The sequence below is a fragment of the Oratosquilla oratoria genome, chromosome 2 (genome assembly GCF_046742065.1).
Source record: "Oratosquilla oratoria isolate Oo_2021 chromosome 2, ASM4674206v1, whole genome shotgun sequence".
Taxonomy (NCBI): Eukaryota; Metazoa; Arthropoda; class Malacostraca; order Stomatopoda; family Squillidae; genus Oratosquilla; species Oratosquilla oratoria.
In genome coordinates this window covers 59944803-59968332 of record NC_134778.1, presented here as the reverse complement: position 1 = coordinate 59968332, position 23530 = coordinate 59944803, and positions in this window count along the sequence as shown.

Below are 23530 nucleotides of genomic sequence, written 5' to 3'. Positions count from 1 at the left end.
ACAGATTGACTAGACCTGTGATCTTGGACACAAGTCAGAGATTCAAGGAGAGAAGCAACCTTCCCACGCGTGCTAAGGCTTAGTATTGTTTCCTTAACCCTTTCGTTGCATGGAGGGCTTTACCTCACCTGAGAAACAATCTCCCTGAGAAAGGTGAAATTAAAGTAAAGCAGAACGAAAGATTTAATCGAGAGACTTGGGGGGGGGGGTCTTACACCTACCCAGCTGATTAAAATCACCTGGCGACAGCTAGGATGAAATATTAGAATTGTGTATAAAAAGACTAACCGTTCAGACACAAGTGGTCCTTGTATAAGATGAATAGAGGTTTTTAGTTTAATGTTGGTCAGAAGTAATCATAGTACGAAATGGCGTCGTTTGGCGTCAGCCAGAACAAAATTTGTAAATGCGCCAACGTAATGAAAGGATATATGTAATATATATATATATATATATATATATATATATATATATGTATATATGTATATATATATATATATATATATATATATATATATATATATATATGTTTTGAACTAGATACCGTCAACTCACAACAGAATACAATAACCCTCTGTGTTTGTTTACCTTTTGTAGATTGAGAAAAGGCCTTTGACTCGGTAGAACAAACGGTGGTACTGCATTCTGCACGCAAACACGTTGCAAATGGATTTCCGGAGAGCTCATTTGAGAAAAGAAAGGTTTCAACGTTAATAGCCAATGTTTTTATCACCTGGGATTTGTGAATGACGAAATTCTCATTTCAGGAATAACAAAAGACTTGTAAGATATATTATGTGATTTTAACAAGGATATCATCGATGTAAGTTGAGGAAAAGTAAAACCAAAGTAATATTCAAGTCTAAAGTTTAGAGTAGAGCAATTGTAATCGATAGTGAGAAGATTTAAGGAATTGAATAAAATAAATATATACTTGATATGCCAAATTTAACTAAAGATCGTGAAGGTGAAACAAAAAGAATATAATTCTTGGTAAACGTCTGGTGAATATGAAAACATCACGAACAATTCCTTACCGATTTAAAACGCAAAGTTTACAATCAGTGCATAAACCCAGCTATGATTTGCAGATTTAATAATTGGAAATGGACGAAAGCGATGAATACAGCTAAGAAGTGCACAGAAAGGAATGGAAAGATCATAGCCTGAAATAACGCGGGGAAGTTGGATAAAATAGTAAACTGGAGTGAAAAGGACCTTCCACCCCAGACAGCATTGGAATGCAGACAAGAAGATGGAAACATGACCACGCCGTAAGAAGGTACAAATGAAAGAAAATGAAGACTGCGTGTATAAGAGTATCAAGCAAGATGGGAGGAATCAAATCGGGGGATCCTTGAGAAGGTCGCCATCTCCTCGAGGGGGATATAAAGAGCTCCTCGACTAGAGTCTGCTCTAGGTAGCTATGTCCTTGGCAGAGGCGGAGATAGGTGGTGGACGAAGGGCTTGTTCCACTTCTTGGTGGATGAGGGGAGGGGATGGCAGGATGTTCATAGTCCACCGGTTTCGCCAGTCGCCCAGGTCGACACCGGGATTGCTGACTTGCCTCTCGACTTGTTTTGCCCGAGGCACCAAGGAGATGATCTCCTTCTCGATGATCTCCGGGGATCCACATGATTTAAACCATAAGAACGACGACCGTGACCCCATCCTTGTGTAATTTAGATAGGTACTGGTTATAGGTACAGGGTCAGTCATCTTGGCTTTGTACATGAAGGTTGTTGTTTACGTACCATTGGATTTACTTCCTCTTTCTAACAATTGACTCTGATCCACCAATTGGGTAATCAAGTCACTCTGGTAATTAAGTTACTCTGGTACTCCGTACCTCCGCTTGCTTTGGGGGCACCACAGAGACGAATAAAACCTCCTGGCGACTTGGAATAAAAGGAAAAGTAACAACAGGTGCGGAAGGTGGCAATTGTGATGGGCTGCAATTCCATCCCTACAGAGGTGTCACAGATATAAATAAAATCGCCTAACGACAGCCATATTAAAAAGGAAAAGTCCCAACAGGTAAGGAAGGGTGTTCGCTTTGTCTTCTTAGGTCCAACACAATTTTGTAGCTCCCTTATCATAGCACCATTAATCGTTGTATCACTTGATAGTATTTAGTAGATGCAAGTGTTTATTATTTATATATTTGTGTAATCTTATTCATTGACTCGTATATATATATATGTGTGCCCGCCGTGGTTCGGTTGGTATAGCGCGAGTCTGATAACCACGCGGTGAATTCGACGTGTGTTCGAACCCTGACTGCGGTGCAGAGGTTAGGAAAGGGATCCACTCTGAGTAATGGCCTCCGACCGTTGTTCACCTCAGGACCTGAGGTGACTTGGGTATCGCTGTGTGAGTGTGTGATACTTCAGCTTCCGGGTATCGTCACTGATGTGGCATAGCATGGACACACCGTCTCCTCCTGCGTTCATGTATGAACAGTTCTGGATCACCGGGTGCCAGCCCAGTAAACCACGAAAAAAGTGTGTGTGTGTGTGTGTGTGTGTATGTGTGTGTGTGTGTGTGTGTGTGTGTGTGTGTGTGTGTGCATATATGTATATATATATATATATATATATATATATATATATATATATATATATATATATATATATAATATAGTCGAGTAGGAATCATGAAGAATTCGAAGTTGACCTCATGTGTCTTTTTTTGAGAGAGGAGAGAGAGAGAGAGAGAGAGAGAGAGAGAGAGAGAGAGAGAGAGAAAGAAGATATGTCCATGTCCGTATGGAACTCGTACTTGTCCTCGTCGCTCCGGGCAGAACTCACTCTCGCAACCAAGTCACACAGAGGAACTCTGCATTCATGAAAGACAACGAGTGAGGTTGCAGCCTTCCTCACACTCAACTGTGGTTGACTGTGGGTAAACGGGTTTCGTGTGTGTGTGTATGACAATGTGAGTGTGCAGACATAGACAAAAACACATCGTATCGGAATTGTCAGGGTTATAAACGCTGCAGTAACGACGTGCGTTAAGGAGAGATGAAGTCTAAACTGGGAGTCGTGGGGGGGGGGGGAGATGGGGGAAGACGTGGCGAACTAAAGTAGTTTGGTCAATCTCGGAGTTCATCCACCCTGGAATGACCATCTCACGGCTTTCTCACTCCCTTCCAAGATTTAAGAAGGAAATAGGCAAGAATTGGTTTACTAATAGGGTGGTCAACGAATGGAATAGACTTAGTAACCATGTAGTGAGCGCTGAAACTATCAGTGGTTTTAAGAAACGGTTAGACAACTTTATGGATGGGGATGACAGGTGGTGATGGATATGGAGCTGCCTAGCGTAGGCCTTATGGTCTCTCACAGTCTCCTTCATTCTTATGTTCTTATACTGTCCGAGTACAGAGTCGAAAGGAAATCTCTTAGTGTGTGTAAGCGAGGCGGTGGGCGGGAGGGTGGATATACCCGGGTATGTCTCTGAACTTAGTTTTAACCATCACTCTTTTGCTCACTGGTTATTGGCAAAAAGTTGCCTCCTAGGCACAGGTTGATTATATCTATGCAAACACAAGTTCAACAACAATTCCTTTACCTTTTGTGTGTATTTTTCCCTTCCTACAATGGAGCTCGGTATAACATTCCCCACAGATTAAGTTCTGCTGTTTTGCGTAATATAAAACATTTGTATTCAAGCTCTCTGAATGTGTATGTGTACATTTGTGTGTGTGTTCGTGTGCACATGTGGTTACATGATTTGTATCGCGCGCACGGGAGCGTGTACGTGCATATTTTCTTGGACGAGGCCCACAGGAATGAATTAAACTATTATAAATAGGGCCGTCTTTCCTCCTCCTCCTCTTCCCGCTTCTTCCATAGCTGTATGTCACCCACCCTGGCGCATACATACATACATACATATACCAAGGCTTTTTCCCCCTTCCAAGGGAGGTAGCCAAAAAGGGAAAGGCATAAAAACACTCCCACCCATTTCATCCCTAAATACACTCCACACCCCTCCCACCCTTCCTCTCATCTGAGCACCTCCTGGATGACGGGTCATCCCTGCACCCTGCCCACCGCCCTGGGTCAGAAGCAGTGTCACAAGACACAGTACATCCACAGCAAGGCCGCTTCATTTAATCGGCGACCCCCCCTCTCCGTCCCCCCTTGCATATAAGGAGAGGACGGGGAGAAATCCCTTCGGGCTGCGTCAAAAATTACTCACACATACTACCTCACCCCCCCGCCCATTCCTCCTCATGCAGTCACAACATCATCCATATACAACCATTCTCCACTCACCTCTGTCTTCCGTCCTCTCCCTTCCTTCCTCAACAGACATTCCCCTCTTCCCCAAAGCCCCCTTCACCCCATCCATCCACCTCATCCTAGGACGTCCCCTCATGTTCACTCCCTCCACATCTGCCTTCCATACCTCTTTTACTAGTCTTTCTTCACTCATTCTTTCCATGTGTCCAAACCATCCTAATATTCTTTCATCAACCCTATCTCCCAAATCCTTTTTCACCCCTGTTCTCCTCCTCACCTCCTCATTTCTCACTCTATCTAGCCTAGTAACCCCCACCATACTTCTCAGACACCTCATCTCAAACACATTCAAACTCCTTCTCTCTTCTTCTCTTATGTTCCACATTTCTGCCCCATACAGTGCTGTTGGCACAATCACTCCTTCATACAGTCTCCTCTTCGCATCCATTCCCAAATGTCTATTTCTCATTACACTCTTTAAACCACCAAGGCATTTACTCGCTTCTCTCAATCTACATTCTACCTCCACCTTCATTCCACCTTTTCCTGCTACACTTGCACCCAAGTATCTAAAACTATCCACCTCCTCCAGTCGCTCTCCCTTAATGTTCACTTCTAGTCTACTGCCACTTTCACCCCTTGTACATCTCATCACCTTACTTTTACCCACATTTATCTTTAGCTTTCTTCTATCACATACTCTCCCAAACTCTGCCACCAGCTTCCTCAATCCCTCCTCTGACCCTGCCACAAGCGCAGTGTCGTCCGCAAACAACAGCTGGCTCACCTCCCACTTTTCTCCATTTTCTTTAACCATCTCCAATCCCTGACTCACTACCCTAGCATTCACCTCTCGCACCACCCCATCCATGTATAAGTTGAACAGCCAGGGCGACATAACGCATCCTTGACGAAGTCCCACCTTTACTTCAAACCACTCACTCTCTCCATTTCCAATCCTAACACATGCTCTACTACTCACATAAAAACTCTTGACAGCTCCCAAAAGCTTTCCTCCTATCCCATAAATCTGCATAACCTCCCACAGTGCCTTTCTGTCTACCCTATCATAAGCCTTTTCCAGATCCATAAAAGCCCAAAAAACATCCTTCCCCTTTCCTATAGCTTTCTCACATATCTGTCTTACCACAAAGATCTGATCTACACAACCTCTACCCGTCCTAAATCCACACTGTTCCTCACCAATTACTCCTTCTGTTCCTCTCCTAATCCTCTCAATTAAGATTCTCCCATAAGCCTTCCCTACTACACTCAACAGGCTAATCCCTCTGAAATTACTACATTCACACTTGTCCCCTTTTCCCTTGTAAAGAGGAACTATACAGGCACTACTCCAGTCCTCCGGTACTCTACCCTCTCTCCAGCAAACATTAAATAATCTCACCAACCAGTCCACCATCACTGAACCTCCCTTTTTCAGACATTCTGCATGACATCCATCCAGACCAGGTGCCTTACCTGCTTTCATCATCTTTACAACTGCCTTCACCTCATCCTTCCTTATTTCTCCTCCATTCTCCTCACTCATCACTCTCATTTTCTTCGTATTTCCCACTGCAGCTATCTTTCCTTCCCTATCCTCCTTCACATTCAGCAACTGGGAATTATTTAATCTATGGTTTTACTCCAGTTCCAGGAAGAATTGCTTGCTGAGCGTCCCAGCCATCATGTGATCTGTGTGTGTGTGTGTGTGTGTGTGTGTGTGTGTGTGTGTGTGTGTGTGTGTGTGTGTGTGTGACTACTCATCAACCTTTGATTTTAACCCATCTATTTGTCCACCTGAATTGTTCCTTTTCTGCTAATCTATTACACTAATGAACAAATCTATGCAGAGAACTATTTCTTAGCGTTCTTTGTTCCCTTCATTTCATTGTATAAAGAACATTGTTGGCGCCAGTGCCGAGTCCTCTGGGGCCCCACGAGTCGCTTCTCTCCAATCCCTTATTTCGTCCTTTGGTGTTGTTCTTTCAGAAAAGCCCCCATCCATCTTGGGATTCTCACTTCCCTTTGAGTCTTCCTACGCTGTCCAATTTTTATCAGTTTTCTGTTGGGGCACTTTATCACCTGTGTGTGTGTGTGCGCGCACGCAAAATGTAGTACAAGCGCGCATATTCCCGTTGACGAAATTGTCTACATGGTACGTAGACTCGTATTCGTGCGTGCTAGGACCTTATTACCGCATATCGTGGACCGTTTCGGCCTCTCACGATGACACAGTTGATACGAAAAAAATTAGCGTGAACACCTTTCCATCTATACATGTCCACGTGGTGGATCAGATTCCAAGTTAACTCTGCATTAGGTGTTGTTCAGGGTATTGAATCGCAGGATAGGTTACGCCCAGGATGTGGTATTGATTATGTTTTGTATATTCGATATTTTAGGGAATTTAGAGACATCTCTACGTACCAGAGGCACCCAGAATCCTTTATATTTGTTTTCACTCGGAAAGTAATACTCGCATGAAGATTCGTCACCTCAGACTTCGACAGGGTGACAATTCTTCAGGTGAGCTATCCTAGGGTGACACTTCTTCATGTGGGCCATCCTGGGTTTACGATTCTTCGGTTGTATGAGTTGATGACAATAACCTTCATTCAATCTAACCCAATTTAACCTAATCTTTATTCCACTGTTGATATCCGGCGTACAGGGGTGACAATTCTTCAGGTGGGATCTCATGGAATGACGAATCTTCATGTGGGCGTTCTGGGGTGACAGTTCTTCAGGTGGGCCATCCTGGGTTTACGATTCTTCGGTTATATAAGTTGATGACAATAAGCATAACCCTCATTCAACCTAACCTAATCTTTATTCCACTATTGATATTCGGCGTACTTGGGTGACAGTTCTTCAGGTGGGATCTCATGGAGTGACGAATCTTCATGTGGGCGTTCTGGGGGTGACAATTCTTCCTGTGATCCCATTTTGCTGATCTTCGTAAAAATCCTCCTTTACTACGTCAGTGACTTCACCTGCTCAATGCGATAGTGTCCCCCAAGGATGGGAAACGTAGTTTATTTATGAAAAAGCACAATAAAGACTGCATTATCCAATGCATTCCACTTTCTCCGTCGCTTATCTTAGCCGTCGAAGCTGTTCGCATAATATTTCTGAACGTTCACAACTGCAAACTATACCTCGCAGATTTGATGTTTGGTAAATGTGTCCCCGCCTTGCATGAGCTTTTGCATATCTGCGTGCTTTGCTTCGTAATGAAGGTGCTTTGTTTTGTGACCACGTATGCATGAGATGAAAAGGAGATACTAGAATAGTGTCAATGATACTTATCATAGTTTTATCAAACTAATGAAAGCCCAGAATATATCTAAGGCTACAAAACTGCACATTTGAGTTTGATTTGTAAGACTCATTGTCCTGTAAGGATGTGATACCTGGACTTTGATTGAAATACTAGAAACGAAAATATCAGTGTTTGGAAACAGAATTTGATGTTGAGTAATTGAACTGCTTTTGAGCAGGATGAAAGCAGACAAAGTCGTGTACATGACGAAGACCTTAAAGATGAGGCGACAACCTAATATTCCAGAGACATGTGAATCAATTAGTATGAGATGGACAAAGAAAAACTACCAAACGAGACTCACAAAGGGAAAGAAATGTGTAGAAGACATATGGAGAAATAATACGACAAGGAGCAGGGGCTCGACAACCTAGGATAATACACTGTATATATGTGTGTGTATATAAATATATATATATATATATATATATATATATATATATATATATATATATATATATATATATATATATATATATATGGAGAGAGTGAGTAGTTTGAGATAAAGGTGGGATTTCACCAGGGATGTGTTATGTCACCCTCGCTGTTCAATTTATACATGGATAGGGTGGTACGACAGGTAAACGCAAGGGTAATGGTCCGGGGATTGGAGATGGTTAAAAAATAGAGAAAATTTGGAGAGAAGCCAGTTGTTGTTTGCTGATGTCACTGCGCTTGTAGCAGGATCAGAGGAGGGATTAAGGAAGTTAGTGACGGAGTTTGGGAAGGTGTGCAAAAGAAGGAAGTTGAAGATAAATGGAGTAAAAGGTGATGAGATGTACAAGGGGGAGGATAGCAGCAAATTGGAAGTGAGTATTAATGGAGAAAGACTGGAGGAAGTGGATAGCTTTAGATATTTGGGTGCGAATGTGGCGAGAAAGGGAGTGGAGGTGGAGGTAGAATGTAGATTGAGAAAACCAAGTAATGCCTTGGAAGATCAAAAAGTGTAATGAGAAATAGACATTTGGGAGTGGGTGCTAATAGGAGATTGTATGAAAGGGTGATTGTGCCGACAACACTGTATGGAGCAGAAACATGGGAGGGGAGTATGTGGGGATGAAATGGTTGGGAGTGGATTTATGCCTTTGACTTTGGCTACCTCACTTGTAAGGGGAAAAAACCGTTGGTTTATGTTTTTTTTTTTGTGTGTATATATATATATATATATATATATATGTATATACATTCACATGTATATACATGCACATGAACACCGCGTAGCGTGAGCTTTCATTCTTGTACTCAATTTCCCTGCTGAAAGCAAGTGAGGCATTAGAAGAGACGGGTAAAAAATGAGGAAGGAGAACGGATTTTTTTTTTTTTTTTTTTTTGCACACTCTTAAGGGGACTTTGAAGGCCATCCTAACAAAAACGCACTGCATCAAAACCCCCAAGGGGTATAAAACCAGGATCCTGGTCAAAAAGGCACCCTGGAAAACATCTAATTAATAATTTGCGTAAGAATTATACGTTATTCATTTATTTACTGACAATAAAAATAGAAAGAGTTCCCAGAATTCAGCTGTTTGTTCATAGCCGTCCTGTTTTCTCTTTCTTGCAGTAAATTGAAAGTCAGATATCGGGAACAGTAGGCTAATATTGGAGAGGGGATATCAGGATGACTTGGAGTGGAATTTTGGGGTATCAAGGCTGAAAAACGAAGAACCATTGCCATAGAGGGACCGAGGGTGTCTTGTCTTATGCCAAGCAGACATCACCCTTCTTCACCCATAAACGTCCTAGTTCGATACACAAAAGGCTTAGGTACAAGAGTAGAATGTGTATGTAGCAGAAAGGTGATGGAATGTCTTTGTTTGAGCGTTGTTTGTATAGGATGTCAGGCGATCCTGACAGGGCGTAAATATGCGTAGTGCTTACGTACGAGGTTTTACTGTTAGCAAGACCAATTTTTGTGTCTGCCCCAGGGATTGAAACTCGGGGCACTAGTGTGAGTGAATCGGTTTGATTGGATCGGGTGGGTGAATTCATTAATTTCAGTAGTGTGCAGAATTCAGTCAAAATTTCATTTATTCATTTTATAGTTTTTTCGGTTTTTATTAGATTAAACCACTTTTTTCTTAGCTCATAATGCTCTGGGTGAAGGCCAACTAGTAGGTATATATATATATATATATATATATATATATATATATATATATACATATATATATATATATATATATATATATATATATGTGTGTGTGTGTGTGTGTGTGTGTGTGTGTGTGTGTGTGTGTGTGTGTGTGTGTGTGTTCTATTAATTGATGGTTTCGCTCCAGTTTCAACTGACGAATATCGAGTGCATAAGGCAAAGGTAACAAGCTTGGTCGCAGATGACTGCCCATTGCTCCATCCAATCACATGGCACAGCAAACTCAAGTGACGTCATGACAGTAGGAGTGACGTCATGACAGTCGGGGTGACGTCATCGATAGGGATGAATGTGTGACAGAAGGAAGAGCAGATGGAAGGGAGCTGGTTGGTGAGACCTGTGGCGGGAGGAAGGGAGGGAGGAGCATTCCTTCGTTTGTCTTACCCTGGCGGGAATTCTCTTCACTAATGTCGATAAATGACTATTTTGTAAATCTTTGACTTAATAGTATTAGAGATTATATACATAATCGGGTCTTTTTTTTCGTGGTAATGAGTTTCTTGCACCTATATTGTTATTCCAATAATTATAATTGATGCATACACACACATATACACACAGTTCCAGCCTGTGTTTTTGCCGTAAAATGTGTCCAACATTTCTCAGATCCACTGAAACAGAATGTATATAGCGAGTTAATGAAGAAAAGCCTATTCCCGTATGTCCCTTCTCCTCTTCCACCTCCTCTTCTTCCTCCTCTTCCTTTTCTTCCACCTCCTCTCCCTTTTCCTCCCCTCTTCCTTCTTCATCCTCTTCCTCTACTTACTGCACTTCCACCTTCACCTTCTCTTACTCTTCCTTCCCTTCTTCCTCCTCCTCCTCTTCCTCCTCCATTTCCGTCTTTCCATTCCCTCCTCCTTCTGTTTCTTTTCCTTCTCTTCCCCCTTCCTGCTTTCCGTTTGACTCACCCTCTCCGATTCTTCTGTCCGTCCGACTCTTCGTCCTCTTCGTTGTCCAAGAAAGAAACGATTTTTTTTCTCATTTGGCCAAAATGTTATGACTCTGCACACAATTTCCTCGAGCAAAAAAAAAAAAAAAAAAAAAAAAAAAATGTCGACAGCGCCGAGGGCCGTGGCTGCGTATAACCGAACTTGCCCTTCTCCACCCTTGCGGACTAGTCCTGGAAAGCTTCCGGGCTGACTACCAGTCCATCCCTCCTATTCCTGGGCAAGTACAACTCAGTCAAGACTCACTTGAACGCCATCCAGGTTGGTCTTTGCCCCACAAGATAATATCTCAAGAGATGATCCTGTGAGCAGGATCATCATCCAAGAACTTAGTCACGTGATCGATGTGTCAGGTCATACTCGGTGGCAAGAGTCCAGTGATGACCTTTTGACCTGGAAGCGACTCCAGAGCTTTACTGAAGGTACAACTCTCACATCCATACATCAAGGCACTGGAAAACAAGAGCCTTAAAAACGAAGACCATTGTCCCCCTATAGCATTAGATACTTCGATTGAGTGTTCTTTCAGTCGTCTGCTGACTTCGACCTCCATGATATTGGTGTCTCTCTCTTGGTCTCCACATTCTCGCCACGTTGTGCCTCGTCTTAAGCAATCCCAAACACTTAAGCCTTAAGGTTTCGTATCCTCCCCCAGTACCTTGGAGACTAGTGCATTCATAAGTTCATCAAAGATCACAGCACCATCGGCAGGTGATGGATCCACATCTACCTCCAAACTAGAGTGAAGAGAACTCATCTCCAATCTATAAGGACCATACTACTCTGTCATGCGGCTGCACTTTACAGACGCATTCTTCCAATTTTGAGCTGGAGATCATGTAAAATTGAGGCTCAGATTCAGTATATCCACGACAAAACTTCAGTCTTTTCCAAAGACCCGAGTAGTCCTTAATCTCATACAGTTCAGCAAGGTTCTCCTGCAGATGTTAACTAGAGCATGGTCGATTTCTTTCCTTGCATGATCAGTCTTGGAATATCATACTTAACGATATAGGCCAAGCCTTTGTAACCAACGAACCTGCAGTCTGATTACTGAAACTTCCAAAGCTTAGGAACACTACGATTTTGTCATTCATAATTCCAAAGCCATATAGGTCGATATGTGTTTCGTAATCAACTCGGCCTGTTGCACCATTTAAGTCGTTCAGTAATCTAAGGCATCACTTTCAGGGTGCACTCTTCTCAACGAGTCGAAATCAACAAAAAATATCTCCTCTTTGTGATTACTCATTTCAGTCGGGTCGTATACTGCAATGATAAAGGCTTAATATAGTCTCCATCATCCTTGCATGCATTAAATAACCAGGTATACTGAGTTTGAAATGTTAGTTATATGAATTCTCAGTTGTTTCGTATCATCCCAGCCAGACCAGTGATAGGTGTAGCCCCCAGCACTGGTCTCTCCTGAACCGGACATCGCACCTCAGACTGCCGCCACCCCGATATCGAAACGTATCAGCTCGCCCAACAGCGCTAGTATCTTGTCATCTCTGGAATGAAAGCTCCCCACAATTTTACTAGACCTCTGCGTGCATAGCACAGTATCCTCACGTGGCCCCCAGACGTTGTAACACCGGGGCTGCCTCCCGAAATATGGAGATATGAATGACCCCTGTAGAGTTTCCTCATGCATCACTAGGACATTACCCCATTGGACAGAATACTTACCTCGCGGAGTTCCAAACGCGAAGGTTAATTGGAGAGGTCCATTAATCCATGTTTGCGATATTCCTCTAGAGTACAGATTGTTTCAGCATATTTTTTTTTTTACAGTACCGGGTTGCTGGTCCGATGCTATGAGTGGTATTAGTTTAAGACAAAGCGCTGATTGAGACTAAATCATCCAGATATTTCTTCATAGAACCAAAGCCTTTCTTTCATGGGGTACCTTTTGTTACCAGGACGACACATATATTTGCCCGCCACCCTGGCACAAGCAACATACTGTAGAATAGTCCTCAGCTGGTCTTCAAATTTCCTGCGCATATTAAAAAAAAAATACTGGACACTGACCACCTCTATGAAAAAGACAGCCCTGAATCTTTCCATTGTTTACTAGTTTTACATAAAATTATATTCTGGTTACCCTCGACTAACTTATAGCACGACATCGACGCGTGATTGTCCACAAAGAAAAAAAGAAATAGTAAACTAGTCCATAAAAACGACAACTTATATTCTGACAACTACAGGAAGAGTTAACATAAATGTACATTCACTTGGATTTTCAAACTTGTGAAACTTTCGTTAGGTCTTGGCTTACTTTTGCCACAAGCATAGATTCAGTCTGCTTAGGGCCTTCAGAAAACATGTTGACAACAGTTAGATCACAAAAATAGACCAGAAAGTTACAAAGACAAAGCTAATATTAGTTCAAGTGGCGGGCATTTTGGATTTCGCTCAAAACACCAGGAAAAAAAAACTTGTCAAGTTGCTCCTTTGGGATTGATGGAAAGAATTGGGTATTAGTAAATTGTGTGTCAAGTTTTACAATGTTAGCCATATTTGAGAACTTGTCTGTTCTTCTTTTTATACCGTTCAGCTCAAACATTTCATTTCGCCTCTTCCTCCCAGTGTTTTCCATTTCCCCCCGTTTCGTACACCGCCTCAATAACGTCACTTCTCCTTCCTTCATTTCCTTCCTTCTTTCTATCCTTTCTCCATCCGCGTTTCATCCTCCTCTCATTCCTTTATCCATCATGGGCTCCTCCAGTTCATTTAATTTTCTTTCCTCCGCTCTTAGTCTCACTGCTCCCCGCTTTGTTTATCCTGCCCTCATTATCTCCCCTACGCTTTGTCTCCTGCCAATGTCCCTTCACCCTCCACCACCTCACGTCCTTCTTCACCCTTCTCGACCCATGGGAATCCTTGGCCAACTGCTGCTCCGAAGGTTCTTGTTTTACTCCCGGGCACTGATGACAAACCCTGCTGTTCCACAGAGATCCTATGTTAAATTTAGGGAGTCTTTGAGACGTGGTCCTCCCTGGTTATTCCGCCTTGTAACCATTTCTCGGGACAGCCACATCGACTGTCTCCAGAACTAGAAGGCCTAGGGGGCTTCCGACCGCTTGGGAGAGGGGATGAAGCATTTCACTTTTATTGCGGAATACAGTAGACACTTTGCAACGTCGCCACATTTCCTTATCTTAAAGGAAACGAAAAAGTAGAGAAAATAGCTTAAATGATTATTCTATTTAATAGGAATATTAGAACACCCACCTTGTGTATTAGCGACCCATGCAAAACAGCTCCTCTGGCCTTGGGTGCAGTTTGCAAACCGGTTGTAGTCGACGACACGAGATTGGTAAAGTCATGTATGATGTTCATGCCACTTCGCGCGGGGGAAGTGACTTGAAGTGTTTGCGTTCGTTATGAACATAATCAATCTCTATCGGGTGGATGGTGTCACCATGGCCTTTGTAACCGTCAGTTGATTTGTGCACCTGAAGAACGGACGCCGATCTGAAAAACTTCTCAAAAGATCGCGACCTCATCAGACGATGATCTTCAGCCGAATAGTGTCCTTTGGCGCTGACCAGAATAAAGTCTATAAAATGTGTCTTCGTGCTCTTCACGTGACTTCCTCTTGGATGAATAAAATCGCCTGTTGGCTGCCATAACAAATGCGTAAGTCGTTAGTATCAAACTGGTTAATCATACTAATTTTTATAATTTCGATTCACTGAGGGGCGGGTTCCTCATGAATTAAATCGTCTGACGGCAGCTAGATGAAGTGTGAATAGCAGTGGCCGAGGAACCCTTACAACCCCCCCTCCCCCACCGTAGCCGCCCCTTCCTCGCATAGTTCTACGGCACACGTCTGTCCCATGGTGTGTCTCCTCCCCCCCTCACTCTTTCACCTCCCCCTTTCCCACCTTCTCCTTCCCCTCTCCCACTTTCATTCCAACCGCTGGAGCTGAGACAGGGGATTTGAGGGTATAGAATGAGTGAAGAACTCTTACGCTGTACAGGGAGCATTTCTCTACTGAATAGAATTATCTGGCGGCAGTAAGGACAAAGGTGTAGAACGTTGGAAGCTATGGAAGGGTTGGAGAGTCCTCAGCGAGTCGGCGTCTGTGTACCCCATCACCCTTTCTCGACATTCATCAAAAATATCAGATTCTTTTTGCTTCAGGGATATAAATTGACTTTTAATATTTTATATATATTTTTTTCGGTGTCCTAAAATAATTGGTATTTGGTTCTAGTAATAAGTAGAATCAGAGAAGACGAAAAGGGAAGAAAAGAATGAAGAAAACGGACTCACTCGAACACAGAAAAGTAATCGTTGACAAAACATACACCCATCACAGATTTTTTTTTCATTTTTTTCTCAGATTTCATCACCACTCAAAAACTTTTAATAATTATTTGAATAAGGTTAAAAAATGTATGCCAAACAGTAAAGTACAGTCTTTTGGAAAAGCGTTTTATCGATACTTTCGTGTGACTGCCGAGGAGGCATTGTTTCTCGTCCAACGCGTCGCGTTCTCCCGACAATGCAATACCCAAGGTATCATATTGCACACTACAGAAGCCCTTCCCAGCACCCCAGTTTAAAAATCTAATCTAATCATTGGGCATAATAGAAGCTTTTACTGACTCTTTCTAGAAATGAATTTTAACGTACACAGTACAAGAAGTACTCGACAAGCTGGAGACGACGCTAAAGGGAGGGAGGGAGGGGTGGGGGGTGGGAGAGAACGTGGGGAGACATCCTGCTAGGGTCGGAGGAAAGAGGGGATGGGGGGGGGGCCGAAGAGTGAAGCCCAGCACTCTGGAGGAATACCCCTGAAGGTGAATAAAATAGTTTACACTTAGCCATAATAAAATGTCTAGAGATTATTCTGGGGGCTTGGCAGCTACATCGAGACCTGGTGTTCAATGAGGACTAGTCTGAATATAATCGGCTGTTATCAGAACAAAGTTTCTAAAGGGTTTCGATAAGTGAAGGAGATATATTTATCTGAGTAAAATATGTTGCCATTAGCCAGAATGAATCTCTAAAGAGATCACTTGGTCTTGTTGGGCAAAGGTGAAGACGAAGGTGATATGAAGGGGAATGAGGTGTCGTTGTGTCGCCACATTCAGGAGAGGGGGGGGAAGAGAGGGGGTTCCGTGGGTTGTAACCCGATCGAGGAGGGGAGAGTGTGTGGTGGGGAGGGAGGGGAGGGGGGAGATGGTGGGAGATGACTGGCTTTCGGTCGAGGGGTCGAACGAGTTGCGTCAGGTCGGGTGAAGACGTTTGTTTTTCGAATGTCCCGATAGATATGGATAAACAATACAATAAAATAGAAAATAGTTTAAGTTAATATGTAGTTCCTTGTGTAATTGTATCCTAGCAGGCTCGCTCTAACCTAACCCCACTTACCTAAATGAACTGGCGTTTATTTCCCTGGAACCAATCAGTTACTCGGGTTTGAAAATGTGCTCATTCGATTCTACGCGAAATTTTATCTCGGTAGAAAATAAATAGGACCAAACCTAACCCAACCTAACTTCATCATCTCTGTGTTACAGTTGGGAAGCTCGTATTATGTTTGGGCACAACAAAGCAGTCACGGGACAGGAGGAGGATGAGGAGGAGGGGAGAGTTAAGAAGGCAGGGAAATGGGGGACAACAGAGGAAGGCATAGATGAGAGAATAGGCAGGCCTGGCCAGGAAAAAAGGAATGTGGTAGAGAGGACAGAGAGGCAAGGGGGGAAACAAGGGTAAGGGGGGAAGTTGAGGTGAGGGAAGACAAGAGAGCGCTGGCGCTACGAGGGCGGAGGAACAGTGGGGTAAAGAGGGGTGAGGGACATTAGAGGAGGGGGAAGTGAGGGGTCTCAAGGAAAACTTGCTGCACGTAGTCACTTATTATGACCCTTGTTCTTCGCTTCGTTTTCCCTCATACCTATCACCCCCCTTCTCTCTCTCTCTCTCTGTCTGGCTGGCTGGCTGGCTGGCAATTCAAACACCCTTTTCCCACCTTCCCTTTCTTTCACCCTTTCTTCACTCTCGTCTACATTCCCATCTTATCCATTCCCGTCCAAGATCCTATGACTAATAGGATCCTGGGTTCTCTCCCTACTTCAGAAAGACCCCTCCGTACCCCTTTCTCTGTCTCGCCCATTCCTGCTCTTCTCCTTTCCTCCACCTTTTAACCCTTGTCTCCACTCCCCCCCCCCTCCTCACTCCCCAAGTTCCGACAAGGACCTCCCTGCTACGACCACCTCGAAGGTTTGGTACTGCTTCATTGTGCGACCACATTCCTCCTCCCTTGTCACGGCGCCCCCCGCCCCCCCCCCACTTTCCATACACTGGGTGTCCGCGCGGACCACCTGCAAATGAAGCGGCCATCATGCAGACGAGAAGTTGTCATGATGGTGGCGGTGGGGGGGGGGGTCGCCCCTAGGACGACCCCATCAGAACAGTGCGACAGACGGTCCTCCTCCTCCTCCTCCTCTTCCTTTCTGCACTTTGAAACGACGACTGGCTCCCCTCATGGACGGCGTCGTGTCGACAGTCACCTTGACTCCCCGTGGACGTTGTAGCTGCTCTCGGGGATAAGTTGGCCGCCCCTTGTGTCCTGCCAAGTTCAGATGATTATTTTTAGAATTTCTTCAGCAATAACAACCAGCGTGTCTGTCCTTGGAGACCATATAACACCTAAGAATGTAGTCATATAGATTGTAAGAGATATTATCTAAGGAGAGGAGTAGAGGGATAGTAGGAGCTACTAATCATCATAATTTCTTTTTGGGTGGAGCTTATTCTCCAGTCACAAAATGTCAATGTGTGGCTCTGGTCCATAGGGGTGTTACGAAGTTCAGACGACCCCGAGGAACGACGGAAGCCCATGGTGCGTTGTGACGCCCAGAGTCCTCTCCCAACTTGTAACACACACGACCATCGACCAGTTCTCCTCTTTTATCGACTTGATCAATCCACATCCTCCAGCTTCCTGCAGAAGAAGAACAGGATAACAAATGACCATTCTTGGGTACAATGATAGGCTAGCACTTAATATGTTGTTAGCCTTGTGAGCTCTGCCGATGAAAAATGATAAATTAATTACTTAACAAATAGATTAATGTAATCTAATGAAAATGTAGTCGATCGTCCTTCCTTGGAGAGGGAAAGAATGTTCCAGACGCCCACACGGAGAGCCCATCGGAGGTTCATCCCGTGCCAGGCTCATTCGCCTCACATCCTTTGCCTGATTGGTGGATTTGACGGAGGCAGGTCGCAAACAACCCCACCCCTCAGGCACATCTATGAATAAAAATCGTCTGACACCAGATCTTGGGATTATGTTGCAACTTGCACCGTTTATAAGATTCGAAATGTCTCAATGGTTCTATCGGTTCGGGCCCAAATCCGGCACGCTTCTGATGACGCTAGTGGGGTAATAGGTAGCGTGCTGGTCTCGCATTAGCTTAATTGTGGGTTCGAATCCCACACTCTTCTCCAATTCCCTATTGAGAGACCACGGATGGATGATGCTAATTTTGCGGCGTTTCTTTCCACGACAAAATGGATTGTCCTGCCAGCCTCTTTTGGTGTTTACGCTTTAATCATGTGAAAATTGTTGTTGCTGTTTTTGTGATAATAAAAAAAGAAGGAAATAGGAGGCCACACAAATAAGCTGTGACGTCACGAGTGATGTCGTAGGTACGAAGGACTGAGGAGGATTTTTCATGTCGATGATTATATATTATCGACTTTTCTCCTTGAAAACAAACTGCCGTTTCAAAGACCTATCAGTTGTCATTTTTTCATTCTTTCTTGCATCATGGATAGAAAAAAAGATAATATTGGTGAAATTGTTATCATTGTAAATTGAAGTGTACGTGATAACACCCTTTCCATGTGGGCGTTTTTTGTTTTGTTTTTTTGAGTGATTGAATGTGCGTGTGTGTGTGTGTTTTCACTTGATTGTGCTTACATACATGAATAGACAGAGGCACATGGAGAGCACAGTCAAGGTTGTTGAGTACACCGATTTTGCAAAGCTTAAATTCGTCTCGGGATTGTTACTTGGCGGTCCCTTATACCTGTCCTCAGCAGGAAATGTTTCCTTTGTGAATTATGTTTTTCTTTTGCGCTTCTATACGGTGTGGCCATGTCACCCCTCGTCCTTCTTTCCTTAAAGTAGTTAGTTGAAAGGAATTTTCACATTTGACCAATATAAATACATTCTGTTCACATTGTAACTCGTCAACTAGGGTCTAGCTTTCTATTTACAGTTACGCATATTTTGCCCTTTTTATCGCATTGTTCCCAACTTTCATTCGGTACGCTAATCGGCTTACTTCCGTTTTCGTTACCTCGCACTCCCAGGCGTTGCTTGCCACTTACCACTTCTGGCTCCACATACAGAGGATTTCGCAAGATCACTCGTTTTCTGTCCTACCGTTTTGTGTCACATGTGTGTATGGTTGCGTTTTCTTTCAGCCAAGTCGTTCATGTACACCGGGAAGATGATCGGCATTGGTACTGATCCCTGAGGCACTCCGCCAGTCCCATTTCCGTCCTGAGAACCTCCACAGCCGTTCTCGTTTGTCTCCCAGTTAAATCCAGTCCAATATTTCCCCTTGGATGCCTCTTTTGATTCCCACTTTCCACATTCTTTTTTTTCGAAGGGTTTATTGAAATCCTGATATCCAGTACACATTCGACCCAGCCGTCTCGTGATTATAAGCACAGTGCCTGGTAGTGCCGTACATTATTAGTAATTTTACTATCAAGGTGGATGCAGGGCAGTGGAAGGTGCACAAAGATAAATAAAACAATTTGGTGGAAGCACTAATATAAATGACAGTGCTACATTCCACGTGGGTGACTGATCGAAATAGGCCATAACCTCTTGGTCACTGACATGAAGATAGCCACTGAAAGTAGCCCCAATTCTCCTTTCTGGTTGGTTCATCTCTTCCTGGCTGTGGGCGGCTGCTCTGGGGCCGTGGTAGCAATATATTGACATCTGAGAGAGAGTTTTGCTTTTTGTAGCAAATACTCTGCTCGACTTTAAATCACTTAATTAAAAGTATGTTTTTCTGTAATGCTGTACCATTTTCTTTGCTACTATTCGCTTAGCATTCTATGCTAAATAAGGAATATTGCAAATAGATTTCGTGCTTCTTATATTCATAATATATGTATATACGAGTACATACACTGTATGTGAGTTTTACATAAGACACCATTTGATTCTTCTGTTTATATGAAGTCTGTTTCAGGCTGAATACACTTAGCAATTGTAATCCTATGGAAATTGAATATCACTAGTCTTACAACAATATACTCGGGTTTAATGCATTAGTTTAGATACATTATTTTTATATGAAGTGGGGGGGGGGGTGGAAATGACGCATCGCTTTCCAGTTCTATATTGAGCCTCAAAGACCAAAGTTGTGGATAGGAATGGACTTTCTCTATATGGGAAAATCCACAAGGATGTGGAAGTGCTGTAGTTCTCACTTATCATGGGTTCGGGTGTCCGCAATAGTGCCATGCAAAAGGAGCCTGCAGGTACACAAAATAATTAAAAAATTGCAGTATACAAACCTGTCAGACCCATCAAGGAGAGTCCAATAATACGACACTGTAAAAGACTTCCAACAAGTACATTCATCCCAAATTTCTGTCATCGATCAGTCGCGTACGACGCTCAGTCTACCCATTGTTAATATTGTTTACTGCATGGTCCTTGAATTTCTTTAAACAAATCTCAGTTACTTATTAACTGCAATTGACAACTCACACGTTTGTTCAGGCACAGCAAAAGGATTAAAAAGGATTAAAAAAGACGGACAGATTAGGAAGGTACAGCGACGAGTTACAAAATGGATACCATACGTCAGAAACAGATATAAAAACCTATCAAAACAATTGAGTCTGTTAAAAAATACGGAGACTCAGAAGAAAAGTTAAATAGGGCTATATGACTTTAAAAAGAGTTAATGATACCAGAAGTGAGAATCAGTCACACATACAAATCAGACGAGAAATAATGACATCAGGCTGTCAGAACGTAGGCTTAGTGTAGAAGTGGGTAGAAATAATATCGCCTACGGCTTAGTCAATTTATGCAATAAACTTCCCGCAGGTGCTATTACATGCTGTCCAGCTCCGATTTTTGAGATTCACTTAGATAAACACTTGAGCAATGGTCTGTGATGTTTGCCAATCGGTTATTTTGTTTGCTTGTTTACTTGCATGATATTTTCCTCCTTTTTTTCTGCAACCGACCTCGTTAAGGACTGAAAGGTCTCATGCCGGTATGCTTTTCTCTTGTAATTTGTTGTGAAAGGGACGAAGAGGACAAGAGAACACTCATGAAAAAAAAAAAAGAGACAAAGATATTGTTGGACTGGGGTGGGGCGTTCAGAGGGAAAGGAGGAATGGGAACCAAGAATTGAGGGTGAATGCAGCATCTGCTAAAGGGTGATATACGTCGGGATGTATGTCACGAAAAGCGTTTCTTGAAGAACTGACAAATAACTCGATTCATCGGAGGATGAAACGTCGAGGTGAGAGTTTAAAGAAGATGGATTTAACCGATGGGAGAGATGCAATTGAAAAGGCGATTACAGAGGCTGCAGAACGAAACTTGCCTGAATTTCAAGTGGAAGAAAGGAATGAAAAAGTCTATATAAGGTCAATGCAGAAACGTGGGGGATTATCTTGGAAATGGAAATATGAAAACAGTTGGCGAAAGGGGGAAAAATGACATACAAAGGACAATTCGTAGCACACAGATTAAAGAATATGACGTACTATCATCTCGAGCTTCTCGTGATGGAACCCCGCTGTCCTGTGGCAAAAGGCAACGATCTTCGGGACATTCCTTAGATTTCGCAGAACAGTAACGTTGCACTGTGTTGAATGAGTGGGGTTTTGTATGTCACAGGATAGGAGGAGAACAATCGCTGGTTTTCTTCAAGAACATAATGGAAGTTATGTGTAATAGAAACCTGTTAGATCCTTTAGTGAGACCAAGTGCCAGTCCTTGGGGTTGCACCTGTGGGTGGAGATGAGGGTGTTTATGAGCTTTGGAGACGAGGACTGGGTAGATGACCATCCCCAAAATTATCGTACCAATTTGGAATAGGGAATAAGCTGTGTTGAATATCATGCATACCAAACCATGGCATGGGAATGTAGGGGAGGTAACTCTTGTCCTCCCTAGCTGCAAGCAGGGCAAGAAGCACCGTCTGTCCACATTCATCGAGTGACCGCAGAATGTTCGAGAAGAATCGGTAGCTACACCTCCCCGACGCCACCCAGTCCTCGCCACCCGCCCTCGTCAACTCAGCTTAAGTTTCCGTTACACTTTCCCTTTTTTCAAATCCCTTAAACATAAGAGAATAAAATCGTAATTAAATTTAAGAAATATGTGGGTTTTTGTTGTTGTTAAATTCTTATGGAAGAAAGAAATGGCTTGTCTTTACGTCAACAGGTGGGCAATGAAAATAGCTTGAGCACAGATTACAACCACGATACCCTCGCGATTTCAAGCCAGCATGTGGCTTATCTCTTAGGAGATCAAGTGGGAATATCGCAAATATTTCCCGACCAAGGCCGGTTTTGGGTGAAAAAAGATGAAAATCCGAACGTTGTGTGTAACCAGGAGGTAATAAGACTAATTACGTCAAATCAATTAAAAACGGGAACCCTGCACATCGTCTACATAATATTTTTTCTATTATTATTTGAAAAAATATACACCAACATCATACTAAAATAAATAGATAAAAATGGCGCACGTTTGAAGTCGTTCAATTTGAACAAAAAAGTTGTTTGCTCCAAAGACATTGCATAAGAAAGCGTACGTTCTGTGAGTACGACTGGTTTGATATGCAAGGCTGGCTGTCGATTGCCTTGGTACTGTAATCCCAGAGGATAAAATCAACGTCTTTGCTCGCAGCGTAGCGTCTCCTGGTGTAAGTTTCTCTCATCTTTAGCACATGATAATGAATGCAAGACTTTCATAATGTGTATAGAAAGTATGGCAATTTGTAAAGTAAAAAAACATGTGACGTTTGGAATGCGCATAAACACATGGCATATAACGAGTAGATGGCATGATCAAATGGCTGGACGATGCTGAAAAACACTGCAGCTTCGCCTTTGGAATATCTGGGATAAGCAAAAGAACAAGGGAGATACAGACAAGAACCGTTCGTGGCAACAGGTTGAATGTGTTCATAACAGGGACGCGGTGAAGCCAAATCGAGGGCAGTAAGATATCCAACGGCTGCATGGTGGTCGCATTCGCCTATGGACACGCGATTCTACTACTGGCAACAGAAACGGAACTATCACTTTAATATGCTGTGTTCACCGGGAAAAGTCTCAGTATTCGAAACTAGCATGATGGACGCATGAAGTAAGAACCATAGTGAACGATATGTTTTAATTTGACCATAAATTGTAAGTCCAATGAGACTTGGATGGGTGACAAAGAGAAGTTTGATAGTATTATAACCCACCTACTCCAACCAGTATTTTGACATAGAAAATGCATTTTAGTATATTAAATGATTGTGTGTTACTTTAGTGTAATGACAATGAATCGGAGTTCAATATTCCGTGGAGAACCAATAAGAATGATTAAGTTTGTTTTTCTTGTGTTTCCACCATAGCTGGCGGACGCCCCTCAAGGCATCGAACGCCGTATATTATTATGTATACGCTCGGAGGAGGAAGACCCCCAAGTACTCTGACCCTCTTTGTACCTTTGCCTCCTTTCTTGCTTCTATCTGCAGATCGGAGTGTTCCTCCACGAAATCCACTTACTTAGTCCACTTTTACAAGAAAAAAATTGATACGAAAGCAGTCTTCACGTTC